Genomic DNA, 17,663 nt, shown 5'->3' on the forward strand with positions numbered 1-17,663 from the left:
TAAATGATGAAAAGAGGAGAAAAATGAAAGTGCTCTGTCCTTTCAGGAAAGTCGGAGCTCCAGGCAGGAGCTGACATCCCCAGAGGCAGGTTGGTGGGACACTGGGAAGGCAGACCAGCAGGACAGCCAGCACGCCTGCCATCCCATGTGTCAACGAACTCAATGGGTTCCTGGAAAATAATTTGATTTCACCCAGCCAGCCCTTCCCTACAGCAAAGCGTTGAGTTTGAACATTCGGGCTGAATTTTTGAACAACCCTTGCTTCCCAAGTACCCTTTTTCTGCATTCCTTTTGTACCACCATTTTGCATGGGCCATACACGACATAAAGTAACTGGGACTGGTAGATGCAGTTCTACGTGTTACTAGTACCTTTTAATAGCACGAAACAGTTCAGATCCCTTTGAAGGATGTCAGATGGTTTGTCACAGTACATTTTGGTGGTAGATAGAAATCTTATGACACGTCTAGTCAGCGGAGTACATCTTTCCTGGAAGGAATTACTTTTTATTCACTCAGGCACCCAGTCAATACCTGGTTCACACTATGCCTAGCACAGAGGGTAGGTGTCTGCGTGTATGCATGCATGCAGATACGGACCCATTTGTGGGTAAACAGAGCGGCAACGCTGCCCTGAAGAGTCTATATTCTTTTAAAGCTTTTACAATCTTTCAACACATCTATCACATAACTCTCCCTCTTAGCATCCTGCTGACCTCTGCAAACTCACGAGCGCTAACCCGCTTCTTTACACCTGCCTGCTGTAGCCATTCGTCCCTTTAGGGCTGCCGTATCAGGCACAGATGAAGTTTGCATGCTACGGACTAAGCTTCAGCAAATCCAAAGGCATTGGTGAGCTTGTGGTGTTACCAGAGAGACCTTTGAAACCTGCAGGCAGGTCTGCTGAGCCACTTTTTTTCCAACCACAGCTTGCCGTGGCCTGTGGTTATTCACCATTTAGGCCTATTCAGCAGCAGGACTAAAACACAGAGGCAGTAAATCCCGCTGAAAGCTCCTCCATATATGACACACTTTATTATAAGAGAATAAGGGGTTCAGCTCTGTTGGACCAAATCAAGTTGGCCTGTGTTAAGTACCACATTTTAGATTCAAATCCCTGCTAAACCCTCTGCTTACGCTCGTGGTTAACATTATTTTTATATCTGTCTTCAGAAATGAAAGACAGAAGCAGCTCACACATAGCAGCAACAGCATCAGCAGCTTTTAAAGGCCGACTCCATAGATTAAAGGGTGATACACTGAGCACCACCACCCCAGTGTCTACTGATTAGGTTGGGAGAAAAGCTGAGTGACAAACATGTTTCCAATCTGCCTAGCCCATGCAGCGAAATGGAGCAATCTGGCCTGAAAAGGGATTTAGACTTTTGTTGTGCGCAAGGGGGGAAAAAGCTGATTTAAATCCATCAACAATGCTCTCCCTCTTGGTGATCTCAGAGATAAGGAACAGAGTCTGGACACAGTTCATATCCTACCTCTCACCAGGCCCCACACTTCCACTCAAAGACAAAAGCTGGCAGATGAGGGTAAAGGATGCTGTCTTGCTATTGAGCAGCCTGCTCACTTAAAAACATGTTGTACAATGCATGGAGCCTGCCTGGGGCATTTGATCTAGCAATTTTTAAAGTGAGAGTGAATCCCCAGCCCATAGGAAGAGAAATATAAGGCCTTTTAGTTCACCAAGAACATTGCTATTAATTACGTGGCGCTGTGGATGTATAGCACTGCATGCGTAAAAAGGATCTTTAGAGACAGACAGAAAGGTCTTGCTCCAACTTGTTTACAGTCTAAACCAGAAAGACATTACACCAGAGAATAACGACAGCCTACAGCTCTTGTGTGGGGTAGGCAGAGGTAGAAGTGGGGCGGACAAAGAAGAGACATGGCAAAAAACAAAGGCGAAGGAAATCAGGTTTCTAAGAGAGAGAGCTATTAGATCCCCTTACAAGGAAAGCAAATCACATGGTTTCCTTTATTCTGGTTATTTAATATATGCCATTCTGTGCATTTCAGTGTGACTGCCATAAGGATTGAGCCATTACATTCTCTCTTTATCTCTTGTCACAAGGACTGAGAATGAGGTGATAACCCATTTTTCTGAAGCCTCTCTCAGACCCTTGGAGGGAAAAAAAAAAAAAAAAAGATTTTGCCTTGTTTCATCTGAAAGAGATGAAAAGGTTAAAAAAAAATGCAGTTCTGGTTGCCTATAAGCATATCCGCTCTTTGCTTATTTTTAATTGACTTCGTTTTTTCAAATAAAAGCGAATGAAAGAAGGGATGCATGCGCGGAAAGTCAATCCGTGCAAAAGGCAAAGGCTTGTTTTCTTGTGGCAGAAATGCAGATGATGCCCTCTGACAGTTGTGAAGAACACCAACAAAATGGTTGCTGGAAAATAGCAGCAATCACCTCTGTTACTCCATGGATGCCCCTCGCCATAGGCATTAGTGCAGAGCTTTCTCGTTCACAATTATTAAAACAGACTTCAGCAAGCCCTTATTGCTGCCATGTTTGGAGAGCAGCATTCAGATGCAGATTGCCTTAAATCCCATCAACCCATTCAAGCGTTTGTACGCAAGTGTGTCTGCCTCTGCGTGTACGTGTGCATGTGTTTGGGTGCATTTATCCACATCCACAGTGCTCACTGTGCGCACACCTTCTCTTCACCCCCTCATTCGGAGAGAAAGAGCTAATATTGTCAAAGACGAGAATGTGAAATTTTCCAAGCTACTTTGTCAGATGTTCGTGTGTGCGTCTTATAAATATTTCATACCAAATATTTAACATTATTCCTTCCCCAATCGGATCAGCTTTGAAATGCTCCTCAAAGTGAATTCTCCCCTAACAATGGCTTGACGCAAAAGCCTTTTTTCTCTCTTAAGAAGAGGAGGCTGCACATGGTCTGCTACCATAGCAGCATGAATAGTTCTTATTTAATGGAAAATAAAAGATACTTTACATTAATTCAGTGGGGGATGGAAAGCTGGGCACATGCGTACCTTGTGCTTCAAACATGGAGGAGCATCATACCTTGACCTCCCCTCCTCTGGTCCCATGATTATTACCCAGCTTGCATTAGAACTGTAATGGGAAGTGACAAGTTTATGTAAATGATCCACACAAGGATTTTACTCTTGTAAAACAGAGCAGTTACTCTGGGCTTTCTAATTATTTCATGCCTTGTGGTTCTGTGATGGGGCAGAGATGACTATTACTTGAAAAGTATATTGTGATTGACAAGCCACTGTCCCCCTGGAACTCATTAAGGCCTGCGCTTTGCAAGAGGGGGTAGAAAACCCTACCAGGCACACCGCATGCACACAAGCACGCGCGCACACTCGCCCCAGTGCCGGTTGCTCTTTCAGATCATTTGTTGGGATTTTTGCGCTGGTAGAGAGAAGCGCAATCTGCATGTATCTCAAACAAGTACCACCTCCTGGCTACAAATTGACCAATTATCCTCCGCTCTCCCATTTTGAGTTTAAAATCTAAGGTTATCGGCAACAGACCTGGCAGGCGTACAACGGTCTTTGGATTTTAGCGTGCTGGATGGAAGAAGTCAGTTGTTTCACAACACAGCGCTCAGCAGAGTGGGGAGCGGAGAGGGGCTGGGGTAAGGGAAGAAGGCTGCTATAAAAGCTGTCACTAGTGCGTTTCTGCTGCCACGCAATTTGTGCAAGTGCTTTCCAGTACGTATGGAGAGCCATTCTGCTGCCTCGGCATGACCTGTTCGCCTTTCTTTCTTAATTGATTTTTCTGGCCTTCAAACTTGCAAACAAAATGACAATTTGTTTGGTGAAAGTAGAGCCCCTGTCTTTTGAAACGTACACCATGCTCCAACCATGGAGAGAGGAAAAATCCTATTCAGCAGCTGCATTAATGCTTCCCATTGTAGAAGTGGTTTTGAATTCTGCTGCTGGTTTGGGATGTAACACAGTTTAGCATAAAATCAATTCATTGTTAACTCCATAGTGGTTGGATCTTATGGGCATGCAGCATTTCTTACTTTTAGTTTACTTCTGATTGAAGTAAACCCTCTGTGAGGCTTAAGAAAGGCACACGGCCCACTTGAATTCTTCCATTAAAGAGCACTAGCACTTTGCTTACTTCAAGTTGTTTCAATCTTTACAGATAACAATAATAATAAAAATGAAATAATAGTAATAAAAAACTTGATGTCTTTTCAGTTTCAACCAGGAGTTGGATACTTAATTCACTACCTTTCTAGCAACCCACTTGACTATATCTGCAGGAGAAATTTATGATCTCACTAGTATGTTCCATAATAGCATTGCAGTGAGATAACAACCACCCATCATCTCTGTATAATACCTTTGTTATGTCTAATTTGTCAGTAGATTTCCCTCCAAAACAACTAGGTCATGGATAGTCAATTAAAAAATAATAATAATAAGATTCCTCATGATCCAACATATAAAGCTTAGGCCAAAAGCTGTACATCATTGATACAAATATCAGCATAAAGGTAGAAACATGGGAAAAGAGAAGAACAAAAATAGAAAGGAAAAAAAAAAAAAGGAACACATGGAAAAATCTCTGAGGTCAGTTATATTTTAGAGCAGTGAGAAGTGAATACACCAGGGACTAAGGTGGATTTTCAAACACGCTGAGCATTGGCTTAATTTGTCTCCTTTGAGGTGACTCCTCCATTATGAGTCTCATAAGTGCAGACGTAGATTAGTGCAAGGATAGTCAAGCTCTGCCTTTTGAGGTACATGTAGTTTGCAAGCAGCTCAAGAGCACTCTCAGGCTGACAATCAGTCATATGGCCAGGAACAAAGCTAAGTAGTCCTGCAACTTCCGTGCCAACCCAAATCTGTGGCTGTAGGAGGAGGTGAGTTAGCAGGGAGCACAGAGGCCACTATTGCTAAGTTTCTCTGGTGTGCGGTTTTATGATCTCCATCCCTGCTTTTCCAATGAGAGACCACAATCATCTTTTGCTGGTGAACTGCATCCACTGCTTCCCCATCCTTGGCTCTCCAAGATACAACTCTCATGGCTTCCAGCCTCTTGAGGAATTTGGCATATGGCTCACTGGGAGAGGGAAGTGGCTTACCGTCACTCCGGGTGCTCACCTGGTGCATATCTCTGTTGAGTCAGACTTCTTGGAAGTGACAGGAAGAACCTCGTTTGACATCTGATTTTGCAGGCCAGCTGCTAGAAAATACATAGTTTTATGTATAAGCTTAGCAAGTGCAAACCAAGAAACTCTTTATCTGCAAAGCAGAACTGTCCACTAGCCATTTACCACCAGCACAATACTTTTCTACTAAGCAAATTTTATCTTATCTCTGCTCAACCCATTCAAGGTAACACTCCAGCAATAGCTCATGCTCTCCTTGAGTGTCCTTCAGAGGCAGCAGTGGAGAGCTTCTGTGCTTGTGTTGTTTTTTTTTTATTGGTACATTTCCATAGCAGCTGAATCTATTGCTTATGCATCTTCAATAGCAGAAAATGCATGGGCTACAGGTAAGCCTTCTGCTGCTGTGATTCCCATCCACAATTGGATTACAGGGCAGCTTTTAAATACCTGTTCCAAGAACCAAACCGAAAACAGTGGAGCCCTGAAAAGGCAGAGGACCCTTGAAACTGAATCTTTTGGGGGTTTGGACCCTTCTGTATCCAGGGGTTAAGCAGACACTTTTTCCGTCCTACTGAAAAAAAATTTGTCACTGCTGTAACCAATTCATCTCTGACCACAGAAATGCAGAAAGAGTGGATAGAGTTCCAGCTGAAAACATTTCAATAGACAAGAGCATTGTAGCCACTTCTACAGGTACTGTCAAAAACTTAATGAATAGAAAAGAGCCTAACTACAACCTGAAGAGAAAGTTCGACCAAATTCACAGAGCCACTTGGCACTGAAAGGGACTGGCCAAAATCTATCATGTGTTCAATTATGGTCATACTCAACGTGCCTTTATTTTAACAGCCCATTTGCTCTCAAAACTATCATTTTGAGGAGTACAAGATACATATTTAAAGACTGAGCTCTAGCAAGTCTTAATCATGAACACACAGCATCAGCAACAGGCACTAACTCCGTAGGAAGTGCAGCAGAGAAGAAACTAACAGTTTATTCAGAAAACATCTTGAAGTGTTTGGTTGTAAGGAGGCTGAGCCATTTGCTGCAGTGCTGGTGGTAATCAGGCCTATTACGTTACGCAGAAGAGCTGCTGTCAGTGAAAGTCATGGCATAAGTGCCTACAGCCTATACTTCACTGAGTCTATAAGATTATCTATGGAAAAAGTTAAGATGGCACAGTTCATATACGTACGCTAGTTCAAATATTTATGGAAACTGCGCTTGTAAATCATCCCAGTGAAAATTCAAGCTAACATACTGCTGGCATGTTTATCTAGTCACAGTGGAAGTGCCTGACCTTTGCATTGCTTTATGTGGGTAATACAAACTGCTGTTAGTGACATTTAGGTTAAGTTTGCTGACTTTGGAAGTCGTATCGTGGAAGTCACATATTATTTCCCCTATCTCAAACCTCAAACTGGTCAAGCCCAAAACTCTGCTTTGCACTGGGAAAAAGGTATACACATACTAAATCTATATGTGTATGCATATGTATATATGCAAGTACATATTTATAATATTTAGTTGTATATACTATAAAACTATCTATGCATAACTATAAAATGTGCAGGTGTTTAAGGTCATGAGTCCTGGCTACTTTAAGTAGCCAGGAGATACAACCAGAAGAAGAGTTTTAAACTTGAACTATCCGTTTGGTTTAATTACATTATAACATCAGAAGCTACAGCTAAATACATTGATAATCTAAATCCTACCTACATGTAGCAAAAAGACAAATTCTGTCAACTTCATTAGCTGAAGCTTAGAAGTGTTCAGTGTTAAACACAACCACATCCTGAAGGTCTCAGTAAAGAACATTTATTAGACACCAGTCCTAAGCATTTGGGAGTAAAACAGAGACCATCCTGTTTCATCACAGAAGAAAAATCATGCAAGGTTTCAAATCCAGCTGCAATTAAATCATTTGGATCTAAAATCTGTGGCTGGCCCTTCTGTCTACATCTCTGCTCTTTACCTTGCCCCCATCCTGCTGTGAAACGTGCAATAATTGCACAGCAGATTAGTTTTTTTTTTTTTTTGACTTCTTTTTTTTTTTTTTAAGAGCATGACATGGTCATTATTAATGTGGCCTGGTATTAGTCTGTTTTTCTTTTCATCTTTATCAGACATCTATCTCTCTCTCAGAGGTCTTGTTTACATAAAACAGTGCACTTGGATGCATGGTGCTTAATGAGTTTCTGTATAACCAGAACAGAGTGAGCAAAGTATGCCACTCTTTCTAATTATGAATCATTTGACTGCATTAAGAGAAAGAAAACTTGAGGAAATGATGCCAGAAAGCTTCTTACCATGTTGGGTTTTTTTTATTTATTGTTAAAAAGAACAGCCATAAATTATGAGTTAGGACAATGTTGCTTTGGCTCCAAGCAGAAGCAGTAGGAAGAGAAAAACCCCCAACTGTGCTCCTATTTCATGCTACAGGATCAGTGAGTGGTTCCTTCCTACATCCAGAAGGCTCTGCCAAGGATGGTATAATAAAATCAGTCAAACTCTGGTCTGGGTGGGTCTGTCTGAACTGGGGATGCTGAGAACACTTCCCAGCTACAGCCACACATTTTCTCTTGGATGCTGATGGGCCTTGGGTGCACACAGTCGGTCTGATACCCCCTGATTTCCTTTGGACGAAAACTTAGGCATCAGGGCAGCGATGGAGTCGTGCTGTGCCCGTGCTCTGGCCTGCAGCCCACTGCAGAGCTCACCAACCTCGCTGCCTGCAGCACCCGGGCATCCTTTGCAGCTCAACAGACCTGGGCATTTCACCACAAACTGCTAGAATTAGGAAGATTCTCGCATTTTGAACTTTAAAATTGCCTGTTTGGTAAGATATTCCTCTCTCCAGTGGAATTTCCTGTTAAAATCAAAGCCTTGGTTAGCTGTAAGAACAAGGTAGATAAACTACCCTAGCTTCCCATTTGACTTGTGGAGCATTATGCATTTGCTGTGAGGTAGGACCATTGGGAAAATCACAAGCCACGCAGAGTGCAAGAGCTCTGAAGCTAGAGACGTGTTATAAGACGTCAGAACTAACAAGGGTTATAGCAGAGAAAGAGTTAACCCAGTCACGTTAAAGAAAGAAAATGCTGAGTGCTTTAGGAAACCTCTTTGGCTCTGCTTATAGGTGTAATTTGGCCAGTACATTGTTGTTGATTGCAGGCTGAGGAGACATCTTTTAATGTTAATTATTTTGGGTTTTGTCTACATGCATCATCTTTTTTGGAGTTAAAAGGTCACCTTTTTATTTAGTTATATCCAATTTATTTCTCTGGATAAAGACTGATACTATGCAAGCATGCAGGATTACAAATCATGATACACACTTGAGAAAATAGAAAGACGGAGATGAAAAGAATTCCAGATAGTCACGAAACAACATTAAAACATAACTCGGTGTGTTTAAAAGACTGGTCTTGCCTTGTAGCTAAGAGCATCAGCACAGTGCAGATAACTTTGTATTCCTACTGAGTGAGGGACATGAAACTAGCACTTTGCTCAAGAAATGCCACTTAGAGGGCTTGGAGTTCTTAAGGACATCGGTCCAAGAGCTTGGGAAAACAAAAGCCTGCAGTAGCTACAGAAAGTCTCAGTTGGTGTTGGGAATATGATAAAAAGAAGCAGAGGGTCCAGGAAAAGAAAATTAAGTACTTCAAAAGTCAGAAGAGTTTCAGAAACCCAAAGCAGAAAGGAAACAAATAATAGTAAACCATAAAAAAAAACACTTTTTTTCTTTTTTTTTTTTTAACATATAGAAAGACTTATTTTGATGTTTATGGAGCAAGAAGAGGCAGGATCCTTCTTTTGTTTAGCTTATGGTTGAATTCAAAAGCAACTGCAAGAGAAAGCCCAAGTGTGTTGGGTGTTTCACATGTTCATCTTAGACTGAAATGCTCCCGAGCAGTACGCTGTTCCATTTCAGTGCAGCAAAAAAATCCCAGGCTTTCTAGTCAGATAGGCTATTTATTTCTGCAACAGTCTGATTATTATGAATCTGCTCCCACAGGCTTCATGCAACCCCTTCCTTAAGACTATTTCCTATAGCTCCATAATCCACAACTCTGTTCCACATAATAACAGGCTAATCACTGCCCTACTTTTAAAAATGCAAAATATTTTTGACATGCTGCATAATGGTACTTCCCAAACAGCCCATAAACCTGTCCAGAGGATTCCTCCTTCATTTCCTTGCTTTGCTGTTATCTTTCTCAGCATCTTGTCTTGTAGAGTTCAATTTAGATTGCGATGTCTTTGGGCCAGAGGCCACGTAAATCACCTGTGGCTCCACACAAATATTAAGTAACAGCAGAGCCTGACTTTGGAGCCATAAAATGCTTTCCAGACTCGAAATCCTAGAAGTCATCTCAGACTTCCAGGCATTCCAAGGCGGGTGACAAACACACTACTCCACAGTCAATCAAATAAGTGAGAAGAGAAGGTGAGGGAAAAGGGAAATTTTTCCAGAGCCTTCCTGAGCATTTTCACTCCATTGCGTGAGTCTTCAAGCTACAAATTCAGGTTCCTGATCACACAGGTTTGCATCCTAACTTTTTTTTGAAACCAAAACTTTAAATCCTGCTTCTGTTTAAGTCTAAGATAATTTAGTATTATCAGGCAGGCTTTGCATCTAAGACACGTGGTACTCTCACAAATGTTTACCATTGGGGACTTTGCCATCAAAATTAACATGTGCTCACACAATGAACTTGGCATCCTTTGGGCAGTCGCCTTCCTTCACAGTATTAGGGTCTGCAGGAGGTCCACACTTATCTGATAAAAGTTATGTTACATTGCAAGAAGTGCCAAAAGTCCGAATTTTGCCAGTGTCTTCAAAAAGCTGTGGCAAGGAAAAGCAGCCTGAAGCAAGGAATGTGTAATTCAAGCACACAATAAAAGTGTTGAGATCTTAAGGAGAAAGGAAATTACTTAAACCCCCACTTCACCATGTGATATCCCAGTGCCCAATCACAAGAAAAGGTACAGGTAAAGAGGAAGAATAAAAGCTCATTCCATCTTGAGCAAAACATGTCTGGGAAAAAACTTTCTGGGTCACCCAGGCACCTCTCTTAACCAAAAGGCAAGGAAAACTCGCTGTAGGAACTCCTGAGGGCATAAGAGCCATGAAAGAAATTACAGAAGTTAGTTTTCAGGCAGACTCATGCTGCAGTGTGTGGAATAACGCTTCCCTTTGATCAGCTTTATCCAAAGAAACTCCCTGGCATGAAACAAAGAAGGCATTCAGGGATGTCTCACTGGTCCATGTCAGGATGCAGTGGTTGCCTGCAGCTGCGGCGTGAACCAAAGCCTCCTGATCCTGTTCTGTCAGCTTCGCATCCAATTTTTGCTATCCGTGAACGAAATGCAAGGATGAGGTTAGGAGTCTTGCTCCTAGTTCTTTTGTTTGTTTTTTTTGTGTGTGTGTATGTGTTGTTTTTTTCCCCTCTCTCCAGTCATAGAGTAAAAGAGACGGCAACACACACCCAAAGCATGAGTCATGTACATGTACTAGCAGCAAACAGCCATTGTTTCAAACTGTCCTAGGGACGTGGATTGCAAAGTCCAGATTTGGCTCTGGATTTTTTCCCCCCCCAAATCAGAACTTTTCAGATGCAGAGCTTAGTTTGGTTCGATGCTTATGTAAGAGAGGTTGGTCCTGGTACACCACAAAGGCCTCCTGCCCTCCCCGGAGGAGAATCCCACCCTTCAAATTGCAGTGCACAGGAAACGAGGGGAAGAGAATGGAGACATGCATGGCCAAATCCCCCTCATTTTGCCTTAGGGGGTTGCACATGTGCAAACCGTTCAGTCTGCGCTGTGTGCTGTACCACTTCAGCACAGAAGTCTGTTTTCCTGTGACTTTTTGCCGGCATGCTAGACACTGAAAGCTGATGCAACAGAATGGGAATAGGGAGCAGGTAATTTGCGCCCTTCCGTTAGGGAGCAAGCAACTTGTTAATAACGTGTCCTCCAGGCTCAGCACTTTGTCTAGTGCAGCTCTGCTTTATCCAGTCTTATCCCACATAAAACACTTCATTAAAATGCAGTTAGGGTTATCAGCACTTGCTGCACAGATACACATCAAACACTTGGCCTTTGCATAATAGGGTGCCCGGCTCCCGTGTATTAGAAGAACAACTCCTAAACTCCAGGCTGTGAGGTGGGAATTACCTACTCGCCCCAAACACATTCAAGTATTCCCATATAAAAAGCATTCCTACTAGAGGAAATAAGTCATAGTACATCAGTAGCGTGTTGTACAGGCTCTCCCACTATTAGATAACTGGGAAACATAGACGTGAATGTTATTTTTCTTAGCACTTGGAAGTTGCCATGGATATCTGGTTTGTATAACAACGCCCCCTTAATGACAGTGGACACAGGACAAGTCTCAGGTACCAGGACATACCGAGTAAGAGATGCATGCAAATGGTGCTCACAGAGGCGAGCACCACAACTCCTTTAGCTCCACAGCCCCTGCAAGAAACTGCAATTTTGATCTGCTCTGAAGAGCTGATATGGTGCCTGGCTGTCTTTGTTGTAAGAGTCTGGGAATTTCCTGCAAAGCATGTAATATGCTTGAGGCATCAAGTTTTTAGCATTTATTTGCCAAAAAAAGGGTGTATTATTTGGCATTTTTCCATGGTGACTTAATTCAAGGGCTATGAACAAAATGGAAATGGAAAACACCTTTCAGTTACAAAATGCCACTCACATGCACTCTGAATCCTGATAGCTTAAGCCGCAATAAGCACCGTAAGAACCAAGACGAAACCCCAGAGAACTTCATAGCAGTTAAATGTTAGCATCATTAAGCTAAGGACAACAGAGCCCTTTAGTCCAGTGGCCGATGCAGTCGGGTCAGTGTGAAGAATATTGGCGTTTGTCCCCACTCTGGGATCCTGGGGTGAATAACGTCCCTGCACCTCGTCCCAGCTTCCCCATCACGAGGAGATGAAACTTAACCTACCCTGTGGTCAGAGATGGGGCAGGATTTAATACATAATACTGCAATCTCAGTTTACCTCAAGTCCTTAAAGTTTCTTATTGCCTTTTCTGGAGTTACGGGATTCTGTAAAAGTCTTCCTTTGCTTAAAATAGGTTTCAGCCTTTCTTCATTATGAAGTGTGATGCCACAAGCCTTGAGTTTTCAGGAAGGCGACAGAGAGGTGGCCGCGTTATCAATAACCTAATCTTATTTAAGAGCTTGCCTTGCTTTGAACATGGAGATTGCAATACCCCATACAGGAAAAGTAGTTTTGAGATACCTAAATGAAACACTACAGAACCAGGTCTTTCAGATTTTTTTTTTGTCTGTTTGTGATTTCTTTGTGTTGAACTCTCCATATCCCAAACTACCATGAGGGGCAGCTGCTGAGAGTTTTTTTGTTGTTTGGGTTTTTTTTCCTTTCATCGTAGTCCTTTAAGCAGACTCCACAGAAATGGAGGCACTATCATCACTAGTGATTTCGATAAATGTCTCGGTCCTGACCTCAATTCATCTTTTAACAGGCCTAAAGAGTTGCTAACCCAAATCTTAAGCTACCAGGATAACTTCAAGAACGCCTCCAGTTTGGTACAGAGCCACCTGTCCAAGTCAGGACGGACACAAAAAACTTCTTTTTTCTTTATTTCTTTTAATAACTGTCCCAGTGTGGAGAACAGGATGGTCCTATAACACTCATACCCTGTGAAGACACTAAATCCTCTTGCCTCTGCCTGCCTTGCTTCTCAGACTGGGATTTCCTGCAAGGAACGGTGAAACCCGCTGGTTGCTCAAATCAGCTACTTGGTCTGATGAACTTCCGCAGACAAATTTTCATGTCTGAAACAATCAAGCTATGGTCAAAGCTTTAAGTATCATGAAATAGATACGAGGCCAGCAGGGCGCTCAGGAGTTGATCACACAGTACTCAACATTTTGGAGAGCCCGGATTTATCACAGTCATTGCCAGCATTCATTTAAAACTGATCCTTTAATGCAAATGTTGGCTGCAGATTTCCTTGAGGATATTTGTAGGATTACAAGTTTACATGCAGAGATAGCTGGACTGATTGTTAGATAGCAAACAAGGGACGAGTGTCCTCGGACTTTCTACGAAGTAATGCTCTTCCAGTTACTATCTGATTAGTTCCAAATCTTCATATAATGCAAGCTATAGTATCCCATCTTACTCAACAAGCATTTCAAAGCCTAGTTCGCTACACAGTTCTGTAGAAAAATGCTACAGATTTTTAAATAAACTCTTAAATTGCTGTTGTCATTGTCTTGACTTTCATTGTGTTGAATCTCATACAGCCAGCTGATGTTCAAATGTGTTTTGTGATTTCAATCTTCTCCCTTAGGCTTACCCACAAAACTCTACCACATACTTATTCAGCAAATTAACTAAATTATTTCCTTCCCGAAGAAAAGCTTAGATCTTCATGGGGAAGGCTGATGGGTTTTGGCAGAAAAGTCTGGAATTATAGAGTCACTGACTAACTGTAAATCAGCTACAACCACGGATCAAGGAAGTGTGGATTCAAAGAAGACCATAGTGAGACAAATCCTGACTTTGTTCATAATCTGTAACTTCATTGACATCAGCTGAACTACTCCAAGTTAGTGAAATTTAGCTCCAACTTCTTCAAATTCTCAGGCCCACAGTACGCCAAGTTATACATATCCCTCACAGAAACTTTCTTTTCACCACAGCCAATTTGCTCGGCCAAATTGCTCCCTTTCGTGTCCATTAAACGTACTGATCACAAGCAATATACATCAAATAACCTATAAGTTACAATTTTGATTTTTTTTTAATCTTTAAGAAGTGTTGTGAAGTTCATTATACACAAAAATCAGAACAGGGCAAATTCTCACTCAACACATCAACTTTGAGGAGCCACATTTAAGCAATAAGGGAGTCCTCACTGCAGCCATGAGGAGCAGCACAAGTCACAGGAGCTTTGGAAATGACACGTTTTGATGGCCAGACAAGGACACGCCAGTCTCTCCGGACAGGAAAGCTTAACATCCCTTTTTTCCTAGGCCTGATGCCACTGTCAGTCCCATTTACACAACCTCAGCTGGATAACCCGTTCTGAGTCCTCTAACTATTGACCCATATGGCCTTCAAGTCAAAGGTGTGGAGCCTCTGCAGCAAGGATGCCCTTTCCCCTGTAGACCCCCTTCCCCTTTTCCTCCAGCTCTGGATATGCCCAACAGGACTATAAGGCAACCAGCTGACCGAGAGGATTACCCTTCTTTTAGCAGCAGCAGGAGCTATCTCGTGGCCATCCATCCATTGCACACAGGAAAGGGAAGATGGATGGCCTCGCTGGGGATCACAAAGCCCATGCAATCCCGTGCAGCACACTTCTCAGTGCTGTTTCAGAGGCTCTTGGCTGCAGGTTCGTGCTTTGACCATAAATTTCAGTACATACCCTTCACCGAACCTACATAGCTCCTGGGTGGCCTTTTTGACAGACACTGGAGGCTGTCCCCCACCACATACCCCAGCGGAGGGATCATCCGTGGCAGAGCTTGGGTTGGGAATGAAGGGTCTCTGTTTCCTTCATTTGTAACGGAGGGATTTGAGCAGGAGCTGAATCCTGTCAAGCGCTTCCTGTCCTGCACACACCCTTGTCAAAGAGCTCTTCGGAGAATACAGAAAGAGGATTAATGCTAATAGGTATCTGCCTGTCATTTGAAAACCTCAAGCAGCACTTGCTGGATTTTTCTCCATAAAACTCTAATGCCCAGTAGCGTGAGGGCACCTTGGTGGTGACTCTAGGGGGGATAGCTCAGCAAGCCACAAGGCACCATGCAGCAAAGTGACCCTGAGGGGACCCTGAGTGCAGACCATGGCCCAGACACCAGACTGCAGTGAAGCCTTCTGGAGCAGGAAAAAGGCACCTGTCTAAAGCCATTCTGCCACCAAAGTAGGTTTACCCAATTCATTCCTTTCAATCATGGGCTGTAATTCATTCCGCCGTGCATTTTAGAAAGAGCCACCGTGGGACTGCATTCCCTCAGCGTCAGTAACACAACACTAGCCCCGCAGTCCTCCTTACGCAGCACCTGCGCTCAGACTTGCACCTGTGTAACAGACACTACATTTCTGGGACCAGGCTAATAGCTTCATTGGTCAAGCCCTAATGAAGTGCCCAATCTTAACCCCAAAGGAACCTTCAAGAGGAGCAACTTGTGATCCTCAGGAGTTCTATTTTACTTAAATGAAATTACCAGAGCAATGGCAGAGCCCTTGGATATGTCCCATGTAATTCTTGGAACAGAGCAGCACAGGAAGACACGAGGTGTAAGGAATTGATAAGAAGACCAAGAGCTCACCAGCTGATCACACACATTAACACTCAGCTCTCAAAGAACAAGGCTGCTTTCCAAAATCCCTGTGGATTACCGACAATGCACAAGGGGAGGCCACCCATTTGCAATGCCTTGAATTTTTCTTTGCTTTGGCAAGGGGAGGACTGTCAGGACATTCATGCTGAACCTCTTTGAAGAATACCCTAAGGACTCAAAGATGAGTTCCTTTGGCTCCAGGGACAATTCCCCTACCACTGTACTCAGCAGTCTCTCGTCCTCAGCTTCCTTCCTTCCCCTACATTCCTAGCTCACCTTCTGCACCTCCTCCAGCTATCCTAAAGAAGCGGCCTCCCAAAATCTAGGTGAGGTGTGAAATTTGACTTCAGAGCCCCCCCACTGGCAAACTTCACATTAGTCAGACGGCCAGCCCAAGTACCCAACACCTACTCTTCATTTGACACGCTTCTGCCCTTTTAGTGGTATAACTAATGCTGGGTTTGGCATTACACCAACAGCAAACACACCAGTCCTCTTTATTCCATTAGTTTTTTTCTTTTATTATTTTTCAGACCTAGAAAAATGCAAATTTATTTTTTCCTCCTCCCTTGGGTGACATGCTCTTTGAAAGCCACAAAAAGGCCTGCAAGATACTTGCCAGCAACTGGGAAGCAGAATGTGTTTTAGGATAGAGAAATCGCCAGACACTGAGGTTTGGTGCTCTTCCTACGCAGTTAGCAACTTCTATATCTTTTGCAGATTAAGCTTTGTTTATATTTACATGTGCTTTAGCAAAGAAAATCAGGATTTTTTTTTTCCTTTTTTACACTAAATGAGCATTTCTATAAAGCTCAACACCAACCAGACTAGGCATCAGAAAGGAGTGCATGGATATATTTAAGACACTGTCAAAAATAGACACTGTATAAAGTATTCCAGTTGAGTGTGGGGAAAGGACGTGTCTGAACCCTAACTGTGAAGAAAAGAAGAAAAAGAAGACTATTCCAGCTGTTTGTGTAAAAACAAAAAACTGCAGAGAGTAGAGAAACTGGCCAGGCTTGTAGCTGTGAAGGCCAGCACTCCCTGTCAGCCCCAGGCCGACAGGCTTTTATTCTTTAATGGCTTCATGCCCTCTAATTAAGTTTTCCAAGTACAATCCTTTTGAACAAATGTTTACATTTGTCTTGTTAATTCCCTTTACTTAATAATCAGAGGCCCCTGCAGTTACCTCGACACAGGGAAGATAAACCAAAGACATGATCATATCAGGGGGGTTGACATTTAAATACCTGATTTGCACAAACATATCAAAAGTGAACACCTGCAGACATAAAAAATGGATGAGCAAAACTGACAATGCACATTTAAACTGCAACTCTGAAAACACAACTTGGGGGATTATAAACTAAGGCATGACATGGTCTCACTAAACACCTTATTTAGAGCTTTTTAAAAATACCTTGCCTGATTTTTTCTTTAAAAACAGAGTTACCCAGAAAAGGAGGAAAGATGCCTTTTACTTATGACATATCGGACTCAGTCATTTGTTGTCTGTGCTGCTCTCCTCTGGAGAAGTCATTAAATCTCATTTGGGCTATATTTTCTCAACTAAATGGGGGTAAACAGCACTTCCCTATGTCACCAGAGTGCTGTAAAGGAGTAGGCCCTTGAACAGTTTTGAGCAGGTCAGAGCTGTGATGATTTAACTACAGAAGTGCCTGGACAGCTGGACAACTGAACTAGAGGAAAGAGAGGCAAACAGATCAGAAAAGACAAGCAGAAAATAACTTGTTCTTCATAACTTATCTATCCTGAGAGGTAGCATTGAAATCTAGGCCTCTAAGAAAAGGAGCATAGAGCCACAGAAAAATGCATAGTTGTGTGGGAATCAGTAACATTGGTTTGCTAAATTTTTTGTTTGTGGGTTCTTGTGATGGGAAACGACATAAAAGAAATCATTGCTGCTCCTACTCTGAAAGAAAAACCCCAAAGATAAAAGCCAAGGAGAAAGACAAAAGAGGCTAAGGGGGATGGAAAATGTATCGTGTCTTTTCACGCAAGAGTTGAGGATATGGATTAGCAGAGACATGAGATGGTTGGTCAGAGGGTTGTAGCATGGCAGATGTGGCAACTACCAGTTCAGCTGAGGGCTGTCAGACCGATGAAGGCAGTGCCACAGCTAGCTTCATGTTGTCCAGGGCTGCTAACGGGAGCATCACACAATCC

At 42.7% G+C, this 17,663-nt stretch overlaps 1 long non-coding RNA gene across 4 annotated transcripts in view; it reads right to left on the reverse strand.

Annotated features, from left to right (window-relative positions):
- LOC308195170 overlaps positions 1-17,663 on the reverse strand; it is a 59,080-nt gene that overhangs the window by 19,642 nt on the left and 21,775 nt on the right. For all 4 annotated transcript variants that reach the window (XR_013951302.1, XR_013951303.1, XR_013951304.1 and 1 more), the window contains one exon: positions 5,112-5,193. This is a non-coding gene — a long non-coding RNA (uncharacterized lncRNA). The remainder of the gene's footprint in view (positions 1-5,111; positions 5,194-17,663) is intronic.

This window comes from Anser brachyrhynchus (assembly GCF_964034855.1).
Source record: "Anser brachyrhynchus genome assembly, chromosome: 4".
Classification (NCBI taxonomy): Eukaryota; Metazoa; Chordata; class Aves; order Anseriformes; family Anatidae; genus Anser; species Anser brachyrhynchus.